We start from the raw sequence: 17,720 nt of genomic DNA, 5'->3' as shown, positions 1-17,720 counted from the left end.
TTGCACTGAGTTTTGTACTATGATTCAGCCAATCTTAGTATAGAACATAGAATAGTACAGCACAGTACAGGTCCTTTGGCCCACAATATTTTGCCGACCCTTAAACCCTGCCTCCCATATAACCCCCCACCTTAAATTCCTCTATATATCTGCCTAGCAGTCTCTTAAATTTCACTAGTGTGTCTGCCTCCACCACTGACTCAGGCAGTGCATTCCACGCACCAACCACTCTCTGAGTAAAAATCCTTCCTCTAATATCCCCCTTGAACTTCCCTCCCCTTACCTTAAAGCCATGTCCTCTTGTATTGAGCAGTGGTCCCCTGGGGAAGAGGCGCTGGCTATCCACTCTATCTATTCCTCTTATTATCTTGTACACCTCTATCATGTCTCCTCACTTTGAATTATGGTACTCAATTTACTTTCCAAGAGGAATGTGCACTATGAATACAACTACCCAGTAAAAGAGCAAGTTCAACCTTTCAATGTAATGTCTCTCCAATGCTGAACTGGAGGATAATGAATGATGTTAATTCAGGACCAAAATAAAATTGGTCAAAATGAAAAGAAAGAACTTAAATTTATACTGTTCCTTTCATTACCTCAGAGGTGTAATGCCTTTTGCAATCAGTTCAAAACTTAATGTAATAATCATTTTTGAGATACAGGAAACTCAGCTGCCAATTTGAATGCAATAAGCATCTATTTTGGGAATCTGCTAACTAATTGTTAATAAGTTTACTAGACAGGACAAAGGAGACAAAAATAGATAACTATTTAAGAAATACGAATTATGAAGTTACAAATTAAGATACAAGAGGGATTGTATTCTTAATTACTACAACTTATATGGGAATAGAGAAGACAAGGTAATTAATCTACAGGTAAAGCTTAGAATTTTTAATTAAGTTTTTTTCTCATCAATGTTCAGTAAAGAAATATGCAAGACATTACTTCAGGTATAGTAAGCAAATTACCAAGAAAACTGTCACAAGCAAGAACACAGTTGTCAAAAAATTAAAATTTAAATAAGGAAAGCACAATCTGCTCAAAACATGCGCAGAATTAGTCAAAGGGGCAAAGCAAAAATTGACTGATTCTTTACAAAACATTTGAATAATTAACATCTGAATACAAAATACACTGGAGGACATAAATTAGGAAATGCCACATGAAATTTCAAATTAATAATTAAGTAAAAATCTGAGCATTAATGATAAATGAAGTCATTATTATTTGTCAGATAAATTTCAAAAACCATTAACTTGGTGGAATATAGAAGTATTTCTTTTAATAAGAATTTGCATCCTGAAGGTGCAGGATTTTTGATATTGCAGGCTAGAAGCAGAACAACATTCTGGCAGGTTATTTTTAGACCTAGATTTTTTTTTAATATTTAAGAGATAATGTAGCAGAAAAAAAAGTAGGTAATGAAATTCAGGGAGAGATTTTAAGTTTTAAAAATTATTTTGTCAATGGAAAATGTATGTTCATGGCATTCTCAGAAGAGATCCATAGTGAAGAAATAGAATTGCTCTAGAGTAAAATCCTTGTGCCTTCACTATTTGAACTTATCGCTACCAAAATTAAAGATGGATCAGCAAAATTTCCAAATACATCACTGGCAATATAACTTGCAAATCTACTCAATTTTGATTAGTGTCATATAATCTAAATATTAAATAATAAACTGTACTTAACAACCAATTCATCACAAGCATCAAACACTGCCCAGAGCACTTTACAGACAATTAGTTACTTTGAAACGCGGACTCTTGTTCCATTACAAATACAATAATCATTTTGTACACTCAAGCAATGAAATAACTGATGAGTTAATCTATCGTGAGAGTGCTTGTTGGGGGGAAATGCATTCACTGAACTATTTTATTTGACTGCTTTAAACAATTCAACATTTTCAATCTCCAACTAAATTAGAACATATGGACTTAGATTAATGCCTCATCTAAAAGGAAAATCCATGATTTCAAACCATTCAGGGTCAGAATCGTCAACCACCTCCTTACACCTAAGTTGTTTCTGCTCTGATACGAAGAGTACATAATTGCAAAGAGTACATGAAAGGTATGCCAGCATCTTTACTTTCTTAAGAGTCAAGTCAAGTCAAGCTTATTGTCAATTAACCATACACATCTATACCATCAAATAAGACATTTCTCCAGACCAAGGTGTAAAGCACAATATCGGAATCAGAATCAGGTTTATTATCACCGGCATGTGATGTGAAATTTGTTAACTTAGCAGCAGCAGTTTAAATGCAATACATAATATAGAAGAAAACAATAATAATAATAAATAAATCTTATGCAGTGTACTTTATACAGTGTACATATATTGAATAGATTAAAAATCATGTAAAAAAAACAGAAATACTATACATTAAAAAAAGTGAGGTAGTGTCCAAGGGTTCAATGTCCATTTAGGAATTGGATGGCAGAGGGGAGGAAGCTGTTCCTGAATCACTGAGCGTGTGCCTTCAGACTTCAGCACCTCCTACCTGATGGTAACAGTGAGAAAAGGGCATGCCCTGGGTGCTGGGGCTCCTTAATAATGGACACTGCCTTTCTGAGATACCGCTCCCTAAAGACGTCCTGGGTACTTTGTAGGCTGGCGTCCAAGATGGAGCTGACTAAATTTACAACCCCCTTTAGCTTCTATCGGTCCTGTGCAGTAGCTCCCCCACATTCCAGGCACTGAAGCAGCCTGTCAGAATACTCTCCGCGGTACATCTATAGAAATTTTTGTGTGTATTTGTGGACACACCAAATCTCTTCAAACTCCCAATAAAGTATATATCCACGGTCTTGCCTTCTTTATAACTGCTTCGATATATTGGGACCAGGTTAGGTCCTCAGAGATCTTGACACCCAGGAACTTGAAACTGCTCACTCTCTCCACTTCTGATCCCTCTATGAGGATTGGTATGTGTTCTTTCATCTTACCCTTCCCGAAGTTCACAATCAGCTCTTTCGTCTTACTGACATTGAGTGCAAGGTTGTTGCTGCCACACCACTAGTTGGCATATGTCACTCCTGTACGCCCTCTCGTCACCACCTGAGATTCTACCAACAATGGTTATATCGTCAGCAAATTTATGGATGGTATTTGAGCTATGCCTAGCCACACAGTCATGGGTATTGTTACGTACCCCGTAACTGGGTTGCCAAACCAGCAGAAATGGACCACTTAGTTGGAGTCTGGAAAACTGGAACTAAAGAAAGTTTTATTAAAGAAACAAGTAACACAGTACTCTAATCGTAAGGATATAAATGCAACAGATTAGCAATGATAAAACACACATGTACACAGAACTAGGATAATAGGAATCAATCAAGCTCTATCGCAGTCTAGGGGTAAAATGATCAGTCTCAAGTGACGCAGAGTTCAGTTCAGCTTAGTACAGTTCACAGCAATCGCTGTTGTGCCATTGGAGAGAGAGAGAATATGCAAATTCTGATTCAAACAAACCTTTGATGTTCCTCGCAGTTAGCTTTCGGGCGAGCCCTTTTAATGTTTTCTGAGGTCACCGACTGTGACCCCTCCGTTCCGGATACGATGGTTCTTCCGCAGTGAACCTGGCACCCAGGCAAGGGTAGGCACACACACCAGGTTCCCGCCGATCGTACCCTTTCACCCTGTGCGTCTATGGTCAGTCCCGCGACCAGACCTCCAAACTCCCACCAACTTGTGGGGGCACACCGCACTTCCAGGGTCTCATTATCTTGTGATCTCGTGGTGTCTGTCGTGCCTTAGCGAACCTGTTCCTTTTATCCCCCTGCAGGGGTATCGCCTGTCCATCAAACTTCAAACAGTTCAGGTTCAAAGCAACCGGTCTGTCAATACTCGGAACTGTGTCTCTTTTCGTTAATCTCTCTCTTCTCTCATTAACATTTTGAACGCTTCTCCCTTTGTCTCTCTTATCGCTCTCATCAGCATCAATCTTCTGATAACTCGGTTTTTCGTCACAGTATATAGAAAGTAGAGCAGTGGGCTAAGCACACACCCCTGAGGTGCACCAGTGGTGATCGTCAGCAAGGAGGAGAAATTATCACCAATCCGTACAGATTGTGGTCTTCCAGTTAGGAAGTCAAGGATCCTATTGCAGAGGGAGGTACAGAGGCCCAGGTTCTGCAACCTCTCAATCAGTAGTACACACATGTGTAACACACAATAACTTAAGCAAATAAGAATTAAATCTACAAATGAATTATGCATAGATAATGAAAGTAAAATACATAAATTAAATATTGTAATGTACAGAACAAATTAAATGGTGTCACTTCAAAAGAAGCAGTTTCCCATCCTGGCCGTTCTTGTTTTTATGCATCGGAGTCTCCTGCCTGATGGCAGAAAGTCAAAGAAGATGAAGGATGGATGGGTGGGATCCTTGACAATGCTTAAGGCCGTGATAATCCTTGAAGACCTAAAGTGGTTTACCTTTAGGTAAAAGGTAGCCTCCATGGCCATCTGTGGTAATGAATTCCATAAATTCACCAGCCTCTGGCAAAGGGAATTCTACCTTATCTCTGTTCTAAGGGGACATTCTTCTATTCTGAGGTTGTGACCTGTAATCCTCGATGCTTCCACTGTTGGAAACATCCTCTCCTGGTCCACTCTACCTAGCCCTTTCAATATTCAACAGGTTTCAATGAGATACCCAGCTCATTTTCCTAAATTCCGGTGAGTATAGGGCCAGAATCATCAAACATTCCTCATACATTAACCATTTTGTTCTCCTCCTCTGGATCCTCTCTCATGGCAGCCCATCCTTTATTTGGGGCAACACAGTAGCAAAGCTGTTAGCACATGTTTTACAGTACCAGTGACACGGGTTCAATTCCAACCACTGACTGCAAGGAGCTTGTACGTTCTCTCTGTGACCGCGTAGGTTTACGCCCACAGTCTAAATAGGTACAGTTGGTAGGTTAATTGGTCACTGCAAATCATCCTGTGATTAGGCTGGGGTTAAATGGAGGATTGCCGGGTGAGCAGCTCGAAGGACTGGAAGGGTCTATTCTGCACTGTTTCTCAATATAATAGAATAGATAAGCGGCCTTAACCTGCTCACAATACTCTAAGTGTGGTCACCCCAATGACTTAGAAAGCCTCAGCATTACATCCTTGCTCTTATATTCTCGTCCTTTCAAAATGAATACTAACATCTTTGGTGAAGTTTGCGGACTATGTTTGGATCACATTGTTAGGCCTCACCTTCATTGATCTAATAGCTTGTGTGGTGATACTTCTAGGCAAAAAGGATCTTGTACTAGAGAAGACTGAGGCAGGTTGATTGCTCTATTTCAGGCTGACAAAATGGGGTTGGCAAATGAGATCCAAGGAAGAAGAAGTATTCTAAAGGCAAGATGACACAACCGTGGCTAACAAGAGAAGTCAAAGCCAATATAAAAGCCTAAGAGAGGGCATATAATAAAGCAAAAATTAATGGGAAGTTAGAGGATTGGGAAGCTTTAAAAACCAACAGAAGTCAACTAAAAAAAATCATTAATAAGTTAAAGATGGAATATGAAAGTAAGCTAGTCGATAATATTAAATGGGACACTAACATTTTCTTCAGATACACAAAACATAAACGAGAGGTGAGAGTGGATATCGGACCCCTGCTGGAAAATAATGCTGGAGAGGTAGCCATGGGGGCAACAAAATAGCGGACAAATATTTATTTTGCAACAACCTTCAGTGTGGAAGACACTAACAGTATGGTGGAAGTGCCATGTGTCGGGGGAATGAAGTGTGTGAAGTTACCATAACTAGAATAATGGGCACCAGATAGTGTACAGCCTAGGGTTCAGGGGGAGGTGGCTGCAGAGAGTGTGGAGGCATTAGTAATGATCTTTCAAGCATCATTAGATTCTGGAATAGTTCCGGAAGACAGGAAAATTGTAAATATCAGTCCACTCTTCAAGGGAGAGAGGTAGAAGAAAGGAAACTATAGGCCAGTTAGTCTGACCTCAGCGGTTGGGAATTGTTGGAGTTGAATATTAAGGATGAGGTCTCAGAGTATTTGGAGCTCTTGATAAAATAGGCCGTAGCCCGCATGGTTTTCGCAAGGGAAAATCTTGCCTGACAAATATGTTGGAATTCTTTAAAGAAGTAACAAGCAGGATAAACAAAGGAGAATTGGTTGATACTATATACTTGGATTTTCAGAAGGCCGTCAACCAGGTGAAGCACATGAGGCTGCTTAACAACCTACTGGCCCATGGTATTGCAGGAAAGATTCTAGCATGGATAAAGCAGTGGCTGATTGGCAGGAGGCAAAGAGTGGGAATAAAGGGAGCCTTTTCTGACTGGCTGCCGGTGACTAGTCCGCAGGGGTCTGTGTTGGGACCAATTTTTTTTACGTTATATGTCTATGATTTGGATAATAGAATTGATGGCTTTGTTGGAAAGTCTGCAGACAATATAGAACATAGAGTAGTACAGCACAGTACGGACCCTTCGGGCCACAATGTTGTGCCGACCCTCAAACCCTGCCTCCCATATAACCCCCCACATTAAATTCCTCCATATACCTGTCTAGTAGTCTCTTAAATTTCATTAGTGTATCTGCCTCCACCACTGACTCAGGCAGTGTATTCCACGCACGAACCACTCTCTGAGTAAAACACCTTCCTCTAGTATCCCACTTGAACTTCCCACCCCTTACCTTAAAGCCATGTCCTCTTGTATTCAGCAGTGGTGCCCTGAGGAAGAGGCACTGGCTGTCCACTCTGTCTATTCCTCTTATTATCTTGTACACCTCTATCATGTCTCCTCTCATCCTCCTTCTCTCCAGAGTGTAAAGCCCTAGCTCCCTTAATCTCTGATCATAATGCATACCCTCTAAACCAGGCAGCATCCTGGTAAATTTCCTCTGTACCCTTTCTAATGCTTCCACATCCTTCCTATAATGAGGCAACCAGAACTGGACACAGTACTCCAAGTGTGGCCTAACAGAGTTTTATAGAACTGCATCATTACCCCGCGACTCTTAAACTCTATCCCTTGACTTATGAAAGCTAACACTCCATAAGCTTTCTTAACTACCTTATCTACCTGTGAGGCAACCTGTAGGGATCTGTGGACATGTACACCCACATCCCTCTGCTCCTCTACACTACCAAGTATCCTGCCATTTACTTTGTACTCTGCCTTGGAGTTTGTCCTTCCAAAGTGTACCATCTCACACTTCTCTGGGTTGAACTCCATCTGCCACTTCTCAGCCTACTTCTGCATCCTATCAATGTCTCTCTGAAATCTTCAGCAATCCTCTACACTATCCACAACACCACCAACCTTCGTGTCGTCTGCAAACTTGCCAACCCACCCTTCTATCACCACATCCAGGTCGTTAATAAAAATCACAAAAAGTAGAGGTCCCACAACCGATCAATGAAGATAGGTGGAGGGGCAGGTAGTTTTGAGAAAGTAGAGAGGCTACAGAATGACTTGAATGGATTAGGAAAATGGGCAATGGTAGATGAAAGACAGTGTCTGAAAGTGTAAGGTCATGCACTTTGGTACAAGAAATTAAAGATTTGACTTCTTTTTAAATGGAGAGAAAACACAAAAAACTGAGGTGCAAAGGGATTTGGGAGTCCTTGTGCAGGATTCCTGAAAAGCTAATTTGGAGATTGAGTCTGAGGTGAGGAAGCTTAATGCAATGTTAGTATTCATTTCAAGAGGACGAGAATATAAAAGCAAGGATATAATGCTGAGACTTCATAAAGTACTGGTGAGACTTTGGAGTATTGTGAGCAGGTCTGGTTTCCTTGCCTTAGAAAGCATGCTCTGAAACTGGAGAAGGTTCAAAGGAGGCTCACGAAAATAATTCCAGGATTGAATGGATTTTCATATGAAGAGTGTCTGATGGCTCTAGGCCTGTATTCCTTAGAATTCAGAAGAATGACGGCTGACCTCATTGAAACCTATCGAATGGTGAAAGGCCATGATAGAGTGGAAGCAGAGAGAATGTTTCCTATGGTAGGAGAGTCTATTACCAGAGGAAACAGCCTTTAGCCAGATGGTGGTGGAATTCTTTGCCACAGGCAGCTGTGGAGGCCAAGTCTTTATGTATATTTAAGGCAGTGGTTGATAGATTTTGATTGGTCAGAGCATGAAGAGATACAGGGAGAAAGCAGGAGATTGGGGCTGAGAGGAAAATTGGATCAGCCATGATGAAATGATGGAGCAGACTCTATGGGCCAAATGGCCTAATTCTGCACCTATATCCTATGGTCTAAAACACTCGAAAATTTCAATAGATGTACTGCAGAGAGCAGTTTAACTTACTGCATCACTGCCTGGTGTAGGGGGCTACTGCACAGGATCAAAGTAAGCTGTAAACTTAGTCAGCTCCAGCATGAACACTAGCCTCTCTAGTCTCCAGGACAATTTCAAGGAGCGATGCCTCTCAAAAGCAGCGTCCATCATTAAGGATGACCATTACCCAGGTCATGCCTTGTTCTCAATACTACCATCAGGAAGGAGGTACAGAAGTGTGAAAGCACACACTCATTGATTCAGCAATATTTTCTTCCCCTCTGACATCTGATTTCTGAATGGACGTTGAGCCCATGAACACAACCTCACTACATTTTTATTTCTATTTTTGCATTGCTTATTTAATTTAATATATATATATCTACTTCCTGTAATTCATGTTTTTCTTCTCCTCATTATTATATATGGCATTGTACTGCGTCACAAAGTCAACAAATTTCACAACTTATGACTGTGATATTAATCTTGATTCTGAGGCTGATTTTGATCTGTCTCTACCACCTCCCCAACCAAAGCATTTTAAGCACCTAGTATACTGTACTCTGCTTTAAAAAAAAACTTGCCCCACTCCCTCCTTTAAACATACCTCCCTCCCACCTCAACCCAATATCTGTAGTATGTTCCACCTTTTGTCCTCATAATTAAGAAAATGAGAAGTCTGCACACACAATGTCCTGGCTTGAGCAGTAGGAATTAACAGTGACCTCCAGCTTGAAGAAAGTCAGTTAAGTGGGGAGGCTGCATCACTTAGATAATGGATGATAAAAAGCTGAGACACTCATCTAACCACGAAGACCAAAGCTCAAGTGGTGCTTCGGGTCCGGGAGAGAATTAGTTGTTAAGAATCAATTACTGCCATCCACTCTATAAGCATATTTTAACAATTCCCATCTGCTTCTTCTAAGCACTGTAATAAAATAAAATCACAAGAATTGCTTCAATATTTGCAGTTCTACCGTGGATCTAAAGAGCCTTAAAATATATTGACCTTTCAGCATATTTCACTCAACATTCTTGTCTATTCATATCTCCCGAGCAGGAAACCCATTCTCTGAAACTCGTACACAGATTGTGTCGCCTTTGACACTACAGTCCATGTCTAACACAGACAGCATTTAAAAGAAGGTTCTATGGCAACCGGTGAGGAAGGTTAATAGTTGATACAGCAAATGCAGACTACAACAACCCTGTGCCACAGTTCATGATGGAGAGACAGTGAAAAGTAATGGATTGAATCTTCTTTTGCATTTTACTGGCTCTAGTTATGTTGTTTGTATCTGTCTTTTTGTTGCCTTCTTTTGTGTCTTTACCATTCATCAAACTTTTCCTTCTCAATTCTCTGTACTGCTGTGGAGCACCAAATCCTAATAATGGGTCTGGAGTCAGAGCTGATCAGTCTTTGTTCAGATTTCTTCAAGCTCTCCGCTTTAAACATGACAATATTACCTGAAACTGAGGGTTCAAGTTCCCCTTCTGCTACCCGCCTTGCTCTATCTCAGTAGTAGAAATTACACCACTCTTGTGATCCTCACAGAACAAAGTACAGCAATACAAGTTGGATATAGGTCAGGACTTGAATCCCTGACTGGGTTTTTTAAAATCCTCAATTGTTCAGCAGTCAGTTTGGGTGGGTACTGGTTACCAGGATTATCAGCCAAGGGCAAGAAAATAGCGTCATAGAGTACGACAGCAAAAGAACAGTACGACAGCAAAGAAACAGAATCTCAACCCTGCTATTCCATGCCAACTTGATTTTCCACCAAATCCCATCTACCCACACCTGTGCCATAACCCACGAAACCTGATCCATCAGCCAAATGTTGAAATCAAACCTATATCCACCATTTCCATTGGCAGCTTGTTCCACTCTTACACCTCTCTCCGAGTTAAAAAGACCCCCTCAGGTTCCCCTTTCTGCAGTTGTCATGTATTTCAAGTACAGAAAAGTCACAGCTGATGTGCTTCAAAAGGTGGAAGCCTCAAACTAAAAATACCAATAGAATAGTTAAGTGGTGTTTCAGTAAATTTTTTGAGCCTATTTTTTCACTTCAGTGTCAATTTGCATTTCAGCTCCAGAGGTCATAGCATCCATGCCATGCAAGTACCAAGCAATACCAATGTCCAACAAATGGAAATCCACTGGCATACTCTGACATTCAATGGCCAGACTATCACAAAAACCCCACCATCATTATCCCAGGGGGTTAATATAAGCCAGAAAATCAGCTAGGGTAGCCACATACATAATCTGGATACAGGAGTATGTCAGAGGCTAGGAATCCTGGGGTGAGAATCTCACAATCCTACCCCCCCCCCCCCCAAGCCTGTGCACTATCTGCAAGGCTCAAGTCCAAGAGTGTGACGGAATACTCTCCATTTTCTTGATGAGTGCAGCTTCAGGACTGTAAGATCAGATGATACGAGAGCAGAATTAGGCCATTTGGCCCATCAAGTCTACTCTGCCATTCAGTCATGGCTGATCCTTTTTTTTAATCCCTCCTCAACCCTATTCCCCATACCCTTTGATGCCATGTCCAAGCAAAAACCTATCAATCTGCCTTAAATATACCTAATGACCTGACCTCCACAGCTGCCTGTGACAACAAATTCCACAAATTCACCACCCTCTGGCTGAAGAAATTTCTCCACATCTCTGTTTCAAATGGACGCCCCTCCATCTTGAGGCTACGCCCTCTTGTCCTGGACTCTCCCACCACGGGAAACATCCTTTCCACATCTACTCTGCCTAGGCCATTCAACATTTGAAAGGTTTCAATGAGATCCCCCCTCATATTTCTAAATTCCAGTGAGTACAGACCCTAAGCCATCAAACGTTCTTTGTACGATAACACTTTCATTCCTGGAATCATTCTTGTGAACCTCCTCTTCACCATCTCCAATGCCAGCACATCGATTCTTAGATGAGGAGCCCAAAAACTGTTCACAATACTCAAAGTGAGGCCTCACCAGTGCCTTATAAAGCCTCAGCATCACATACCTGCTCTTGTATTCTAGACCACTTGAAATAAATGCTAACACTGCATTTGCCTTCCTCACCAGTGACACATCCTATGAGTTAACCTTTAGGTTGTTTGGCACAAGGACTCTTAAGACCCTTTATATCTCTGATTTTTGGATTTTCTTCCTGATTAAAAAATAGTAATAGTCTGCACATTTATTTCTACCAAAGTGCACGGCCATGCATTTTCCAACATCGTATTTCATTTGCTACTTTCTTGCCAGTTCTCCTAATCTGTCTAAATCCTTCTGCAGCCTATCTATTTCCTCAACGCTACCTGCTCCTCCAACAATCTTCGCATCATCTGCAAACCTGGCAAAAAAGCCGTCTATTTCATTATCTTAATCATTGATCTACAGCATAAACAGAAGCAGTCCCAACACCGATCCCTGTGGAACAGCACTATTCACTGGCAGGCAACCAGAAAAGAATCCTTTTATTCCTACTCTCTGCCTCCTACATATCAGCCAATACTCTCCATGTTAGTAAATTTCCTGTAATACCATGTGTGCGTCTTGTCAAGGGCCTTCTGAAAGTCCAAGTATACAACATCCACTGCATCCCCTTTATCTATCCTACTTGTAATCTCCTCAAAGAATTCCAACAGGTTCCTCACACAGGATTTCTCCTTAAGGAAACCATGCTGACTTTGTCCTATTTTTTCTGTGTCACCAAGTACTCCATAACCTCATTCTTAACAATTGAATCCAACATCTGCCCAACCACTGAAGTCAGGATAACTGTTCTATAATTTCTTTCCTGCTGCGTTCCTCCTTTGTTAAAGAGTGGAATGACATTTGCAATTTCCAGTCCTCTGGCGCTATGCCAGAGTCCAAAAATTCTTGAAAGATCATTGCTAATGCCTCCACAGTCTCTACCGCTACCTCTTTCAGAACCCTAGGGTGCAGTTCATCTGGTCCAGGTGACTTATCCACCTTTAGGTCTTTCACTTTTTGAGCACCTTCTCCCTTGTATTAGTAACTGCACTCACTTCTCTTCCTTCACCCACTACAACACCTGGCACAATGCTAATGTATTCCACAGTGAAGACTGATGCAAAATACTCATTAATTGTATCTGCCGTCTCCTTGTCCCCTGTTATTATTTCTCCAGCAACATTTTCTAGCAGTCCTATATCCACTCTCATCTCTCTTCAATTTTTTACATACTTGAAAAAGCTTTTACTGTCCACTTTGAAATTGTTTGCTAGCTTGCTTTCGTATTTCATCTTTTCCCTTCTAATGATTCCTCTAGATATCTGTAGGTTTTTAAAAGTTTCCCAATCCTCTATCTTCCAGCTAATTTTTGCTTTGTTGTACGTCCTCTCTTTAGTTTTTACATTAGCTTTGACTTCCCTTGTCAGCCACGGTTGCACTATTTTGCCATTTGAATATATGTGCCCTGAACCTTCCTCATTTTTCCCAGAAACTCACACCATTGCTGCTCTGCTATCATCCCTGCTACCATCTCATCTCAATTTACTTTGGTCAACTCCTCTCTCATAGCACTGTAATTTCTTTTACTCTGTTGAAATATATCAGACTTAACTCTCTCCCAATCAAATTTGAAGTTCAACTCAATCATATTGTGATCACTGCTTCCCCAGGGTTCTTTTACCTTAAGTTCTCTGATCACCTCCAGTTATTACATAACACCCAATCCAGTATAGCTGATCCCCTAGTCGGTACAATCATAAACTGTTCTAAAAAGCCACCTCATAGGCATTCAACAAACTCACTCTCTTGAGATCCAATACATTCCAAATTTTCCCAATCGACATGCGTGTTAAAATCTCCAATGACTATCATAACATTGCCCTTTTGACACGCCTTTTCTATTTTCCATTGAAATCTGGGGTCCACATCCATCCACTGTTGGGAGGCCTGTATATAACTACCAGCAGGGTCCTTTTACCCTTGCAGTTTCTTCAGTCAACCCACAAGGATTCAATATCTTCCGATCCAATGTCACATCTTTCCACTGATTTGATGCCATTCTTTACCAGCAGAGCCATGCCACCCCCATTACCTACCTTCCTATCTCTCTGATACAATGTGTAACATCTGACATTCAGCTCCCAACTACAACCATCCTTCAGCCATAATTCAGTGATGGTCACAATATCATACCTGACAATCTGTAATAGTGCAACAAAATCATTCACCTTATTCTTTATGCTCTGTGCATTGAGCTATAACCCTTTTGAGTGTTGTATTTGCTACCCTTTTTGATTTTGTATCCCTAATGCACTGATATCCACTCTACTGGTTGCCCTTCTTTACAGTCTCACTGCACGCTATCTTTACTTTTTTACCATTCGTTCTATACTGAGTCCCTTCTTTCCGGTTTGCACCCCCTTCCAAGTTAGTTTAAACCCTCTCCTACAGCTCTAGCAAACCTTCCCATGAGAATATTGGTTCCCCTCGGATTCAGGTGCAACCCATCACTTTTGTACAGCTACCTCCCCCAGAAGAGATCCCAATAATCCAAGAACCTGAAGCCCTGCCCCCTGCACCATTTTCTCAGCCACACATGCATCTGCCAAGTCATCCTGTTTCTAATTTCACTAGCAAGTGGCACAGGCAGCAATCCAGAAATTACTATCCTGGAGATCCTGCTTCTCAGCTTCCTGACTAGCTTTCTAAATTCTCTCTTCAGGACCTCATTGTTTTTCCTTCCAATGTCATTGGTACCAATATGTACCAAGACATCTGGCTGCTCTCCCTCCCTCTCAAAGGTGCTGTGGACAAGATCTGAGATGTCCCTGACCCTGGCACCTGGGAGGCAACATTCCATCCGGGTGTACTGTTCATGTTCATAGAATCTCCTGTCTGATCCACAGACTATTGAGTCCCCTATCACTACCACTTCCCTCTTCTCCCTCTTTCCCTTCTGCACCACGGACCTCTGCTCAGTGGCAGTAACCTGGTCTCCATGGCATTCCCCTGGGAGGTCATCCGCAACAGCCGTATCCAAAACTATACACTTACTTTTGAGGGGAATGGTCACAGGGTGCTCTGTTCACAAATGCCTATTCACATTTCCATTTTTCCTGACAGTCACCCAGCTACCTGCCTCCTGCAACTTAGGGGTGACTCCTTCCCTGTAACTCTGATCAATTGTCTCCTCACTCTCCCATACAAATCGAATGTCATCCAGCTGCTGCTCCAAATCCCTAACACGGTCTTAGTCATAGTCATACTTTATTGATCCCGGAGAAAATTGGTTTTCTTTACAGTTTCACCATAAATAATTAAATAGTAATAAAACCATAAATAGTTAAATAGTAATATGTAAATTATGCCAGTAAATTATGAAGTAAGTCCAGGACCAGCCTATTGGCTCAGGGTGTCTGACCCCTCAAGGGAGGAGTTGTAAAGTTTGATGGCCACAAGCAGGAATGACTTCCTGTGACGCTTTGCGTTGCATCTCGGTGGAATGAGTTTCTGGCTGAATGTACTCCTGTGCCCAACCAGTACATTATGTAGAGGATGGGAGACATTGACCAAGATGGCATGCAACTTAGACAGCATCCTCTTTTCAGACACCACCGTGAGAGAGTCCAGTTCCATCCCCACAACATCACTGGCCTTATGAATGAGTTTGTTGATTCTGTTGGTGTCTGCTACCCTCAGCCTGCTGCCCCAGCAACAACAGCAAACATGATTGCACTGGCCACCACAGACTCGTAGAACATCCTCAGCATCGTCCGGCAGATGTTAAAGGACCTCAGTCTCCTTAGGAAATAGAGAAGACTCTGACCCTTCTTGTAGACAGCCTCAGTGTTCTTTGACCAGTCCAGTTTATTGTTAATTCGTATCCCCAGGTATTTGTAATCCTCCACCATGTCCACACTGATCCCCTGAATGGAAACAGGGGTCACCGGTACCTTAGCTCTCCTCAGGTCTACCACCAGCTCTTTAGTCTTTTTCACATTAAGCTGCAGATAATTCTGCTCACACCATGTGACAAAGTTTCCTACCGTAGCCCTGTACTCAGCCTCATCTCCCTTGCTGATGCATCCAACTATGGCAGAGTCATCAGAAAACTTCTGAAGATGACAAGACTCTGTGCAGTAGTTGAAGTCCAAGGTGTAAATGGTGAAGAGAAAGGGAGACAAGACAGTCCCCTGTGGAGCTGCAGCCGGATGCACTTCACACAGATGTAGTTCCCTGGGAGACTCTGGGTCTCCCAGGAGTCCACATCCAGTATGAAGAATACAGAACAGCCACTTACTACACTAGGTATAGTAAGAGAGAAAAAACTGATTTTGAATTTATTTAAATCTTACATCCATCCCACAACATGAGGGAGTAAAAATCGTTGTGTTATGACTCCGTTGCAATGTACAGACGTGTGAATTTATAAGTTTAATGGCTTGTAGAAAGAAGCTGTCCTGTAGTGTGTTGGTCCTGACTTTAATGCTGCGGTACCATTAGCCGGATAGAAGCAGCTGAAAGAGTTTGGGGTGACTGGTGTCCATAATAATCTTTCAGGCCTTCTTTCTGCACCTGCTGCTATAAAGGTCGTCAGTGGAGGGAAGTTCACATCCACAGATGCCCTGGGCTGACCGTATCACTCTTTGCAGAGACCAGCGATCAAGGTTAGTGCAGTTCCCGTACCAGGTGGTGATCCAGCCAGTCAGGATGCTCTCAATAGTGCCCCTGTAGGTGGTCTTGAGAACTTGGAGGCTCATGTCAAATTTCTTCAGTTGCCTGAGGTGGAAGAGACACTGTTGTGCCTTTTTTGCCACACAGCCAGTGTGTACAGTCCAGGTGAGATGTGTACACCGATGAACTTGAAACTACTCACCCTCTCAACTGCAGACCCATTGATGTTGGTCGGGATGAGCCTGTCTCCATTCCTCCCGTAATCCACAACCTGGAAACTTAGCAAGAGTTTACCCAGAGGCAATGCTTCTTTGAGCCCACGCCTAACACTCCTACTCTCACCACTAGCCTTATCCCAAAAATGGCCACCCCGCTCGTCCCTCTTGTACTTTTATTTACTGATTGGGCCTCTGGACTGTTCGAACGCCCAATAAGCTCTCCATTGAAGCAAGTTTCGCCAACCTGCGAGAAACCTCATTGCTGTGTTCTGCTTCTACTACCGACTGGGCCTTCGGAATAACACTAAAGAAGCCCAACACCATGCAGGACATAGCAGCCCAGTTCATAGGCACCCCATCCACAGCCACTCACTCATTCCAACACCAATGAACAGTAAATCCACAGGCTGGCCCTGTTATATAGGGGTCAAACTGGACACACTGGAGGCTGTGGTAGAATAAGGGACCCTACGGAAAATGCTAGCAATTCTAGACAATGCTTCTCATCCTCTGCGTGCCACCTTGGTTGAACAGAGGAGCACTTTTAGTAATAGGTTGTGCTGCTCCAAAGAGCACTATATGAGGTCATTCTTACCCTCAGCCATTAGGCTCTATAATGTGTCAAACTATAGCCGAGGAAGTGATGGCCCTGTCCTGTTAGATTGTTTGTGGTAACTTATTTTTTATTCTTTCTACTTCTCTTCTAATATTTATATCTGTGCACTTGTAACGCTACTGTGACACTGCAATTTCTTTTGGGATCAATAACGTATCTGTCTATATCTATCCAACTATCTCATAGCTATCTGTCCCCTGCACATTGTAGCAACCCACCAAGTCTCTTCCAACAGCACTTTCCATACCCATGACCTCTACCAAAGGGAAACAAAAGCAAAGGTACACCACCACTAAGCTACACACCATCCTGACTTGGAAACATATATATTGCTGTCCCTCACTGTCACTGGGTAAATCCTGGAACCTTCCTGAACATCATCATGGATTTAACACAGCTAAAGGACCACGGCAGTTCAAGATGGCACCTTAAAACTACCATCTCAAGAACAAAACATGCATCCTTTAATAAATAAAAAGGACATTAAGTACCAACCATTGTTAGATTTTAAAAATGCCAAAGAAGCAATTCACAACATGAAGTGATTTTAATCATGCTGTTTGCCCTGTGGATTAAGTTTCTTTTTTGGACACTTTAGTGTTTTTCTTTGACTTTCCTCTGTCATTGAAGGCATTTCTAGGCAGCTTTGGAACCAGGTTTTATTACTGTCATGAAACATCCTTAGACAGTAGGTGTCTCTGTCAAACATCTATCAATGCTTACGGCTCATGTGGAAGATGAATCAGACAGGAAGAAATGTATAGATGAAAGGGAAATCAGTTTACATCACAAGCAGCTTCCCTCTGGGACTACCCTTCCAAACATATCCATCTACCTCAACAAATGTATGTGGGTTGCTCAAAGGAATAACTTACGCAGAAGCTTTGACTTCTTGAGGAACATTGACAATGTTGTGACAATGAAGTGCTTGAAGCTTTATGAATAACACTCATAGT

At 42.0% G+C, this 17,720-nt stretch overlaps 1 protein-coding gene across 1 annotated transcript in view; it reads right to left on the bottom strand.

Moving 5' to 3' along the window:
• The window catches only part of trdn (triadin), a 559,007-nt gene that overhangs the window by 360,344 nt on the left and 180,943 nt on the right, over positions 1 to 17,720 (bottom strand). The gene's annotated exons all lie outside the window — the stretch shown is intronic.

This window comes from Mobula birostris, chromosome 2 (assembly GCF_030028105.1).
Source record: "Mobula birostris isolate sMobBir1 chromosome 2, sMobBir1.hap1, whole genome shotgun sequence".
Classification (NCBI taxonomy): Eukaryota; Metazoa; Chordata; class Chondrichthyes; order Myliobatiformes; family Myliobatidae; genus Mobula; species Mobula birostris.
Note: the sequence above shows the minus strand (reverse complement) of the source record. Positions and strands in the feature narration are given on the sequence as shown.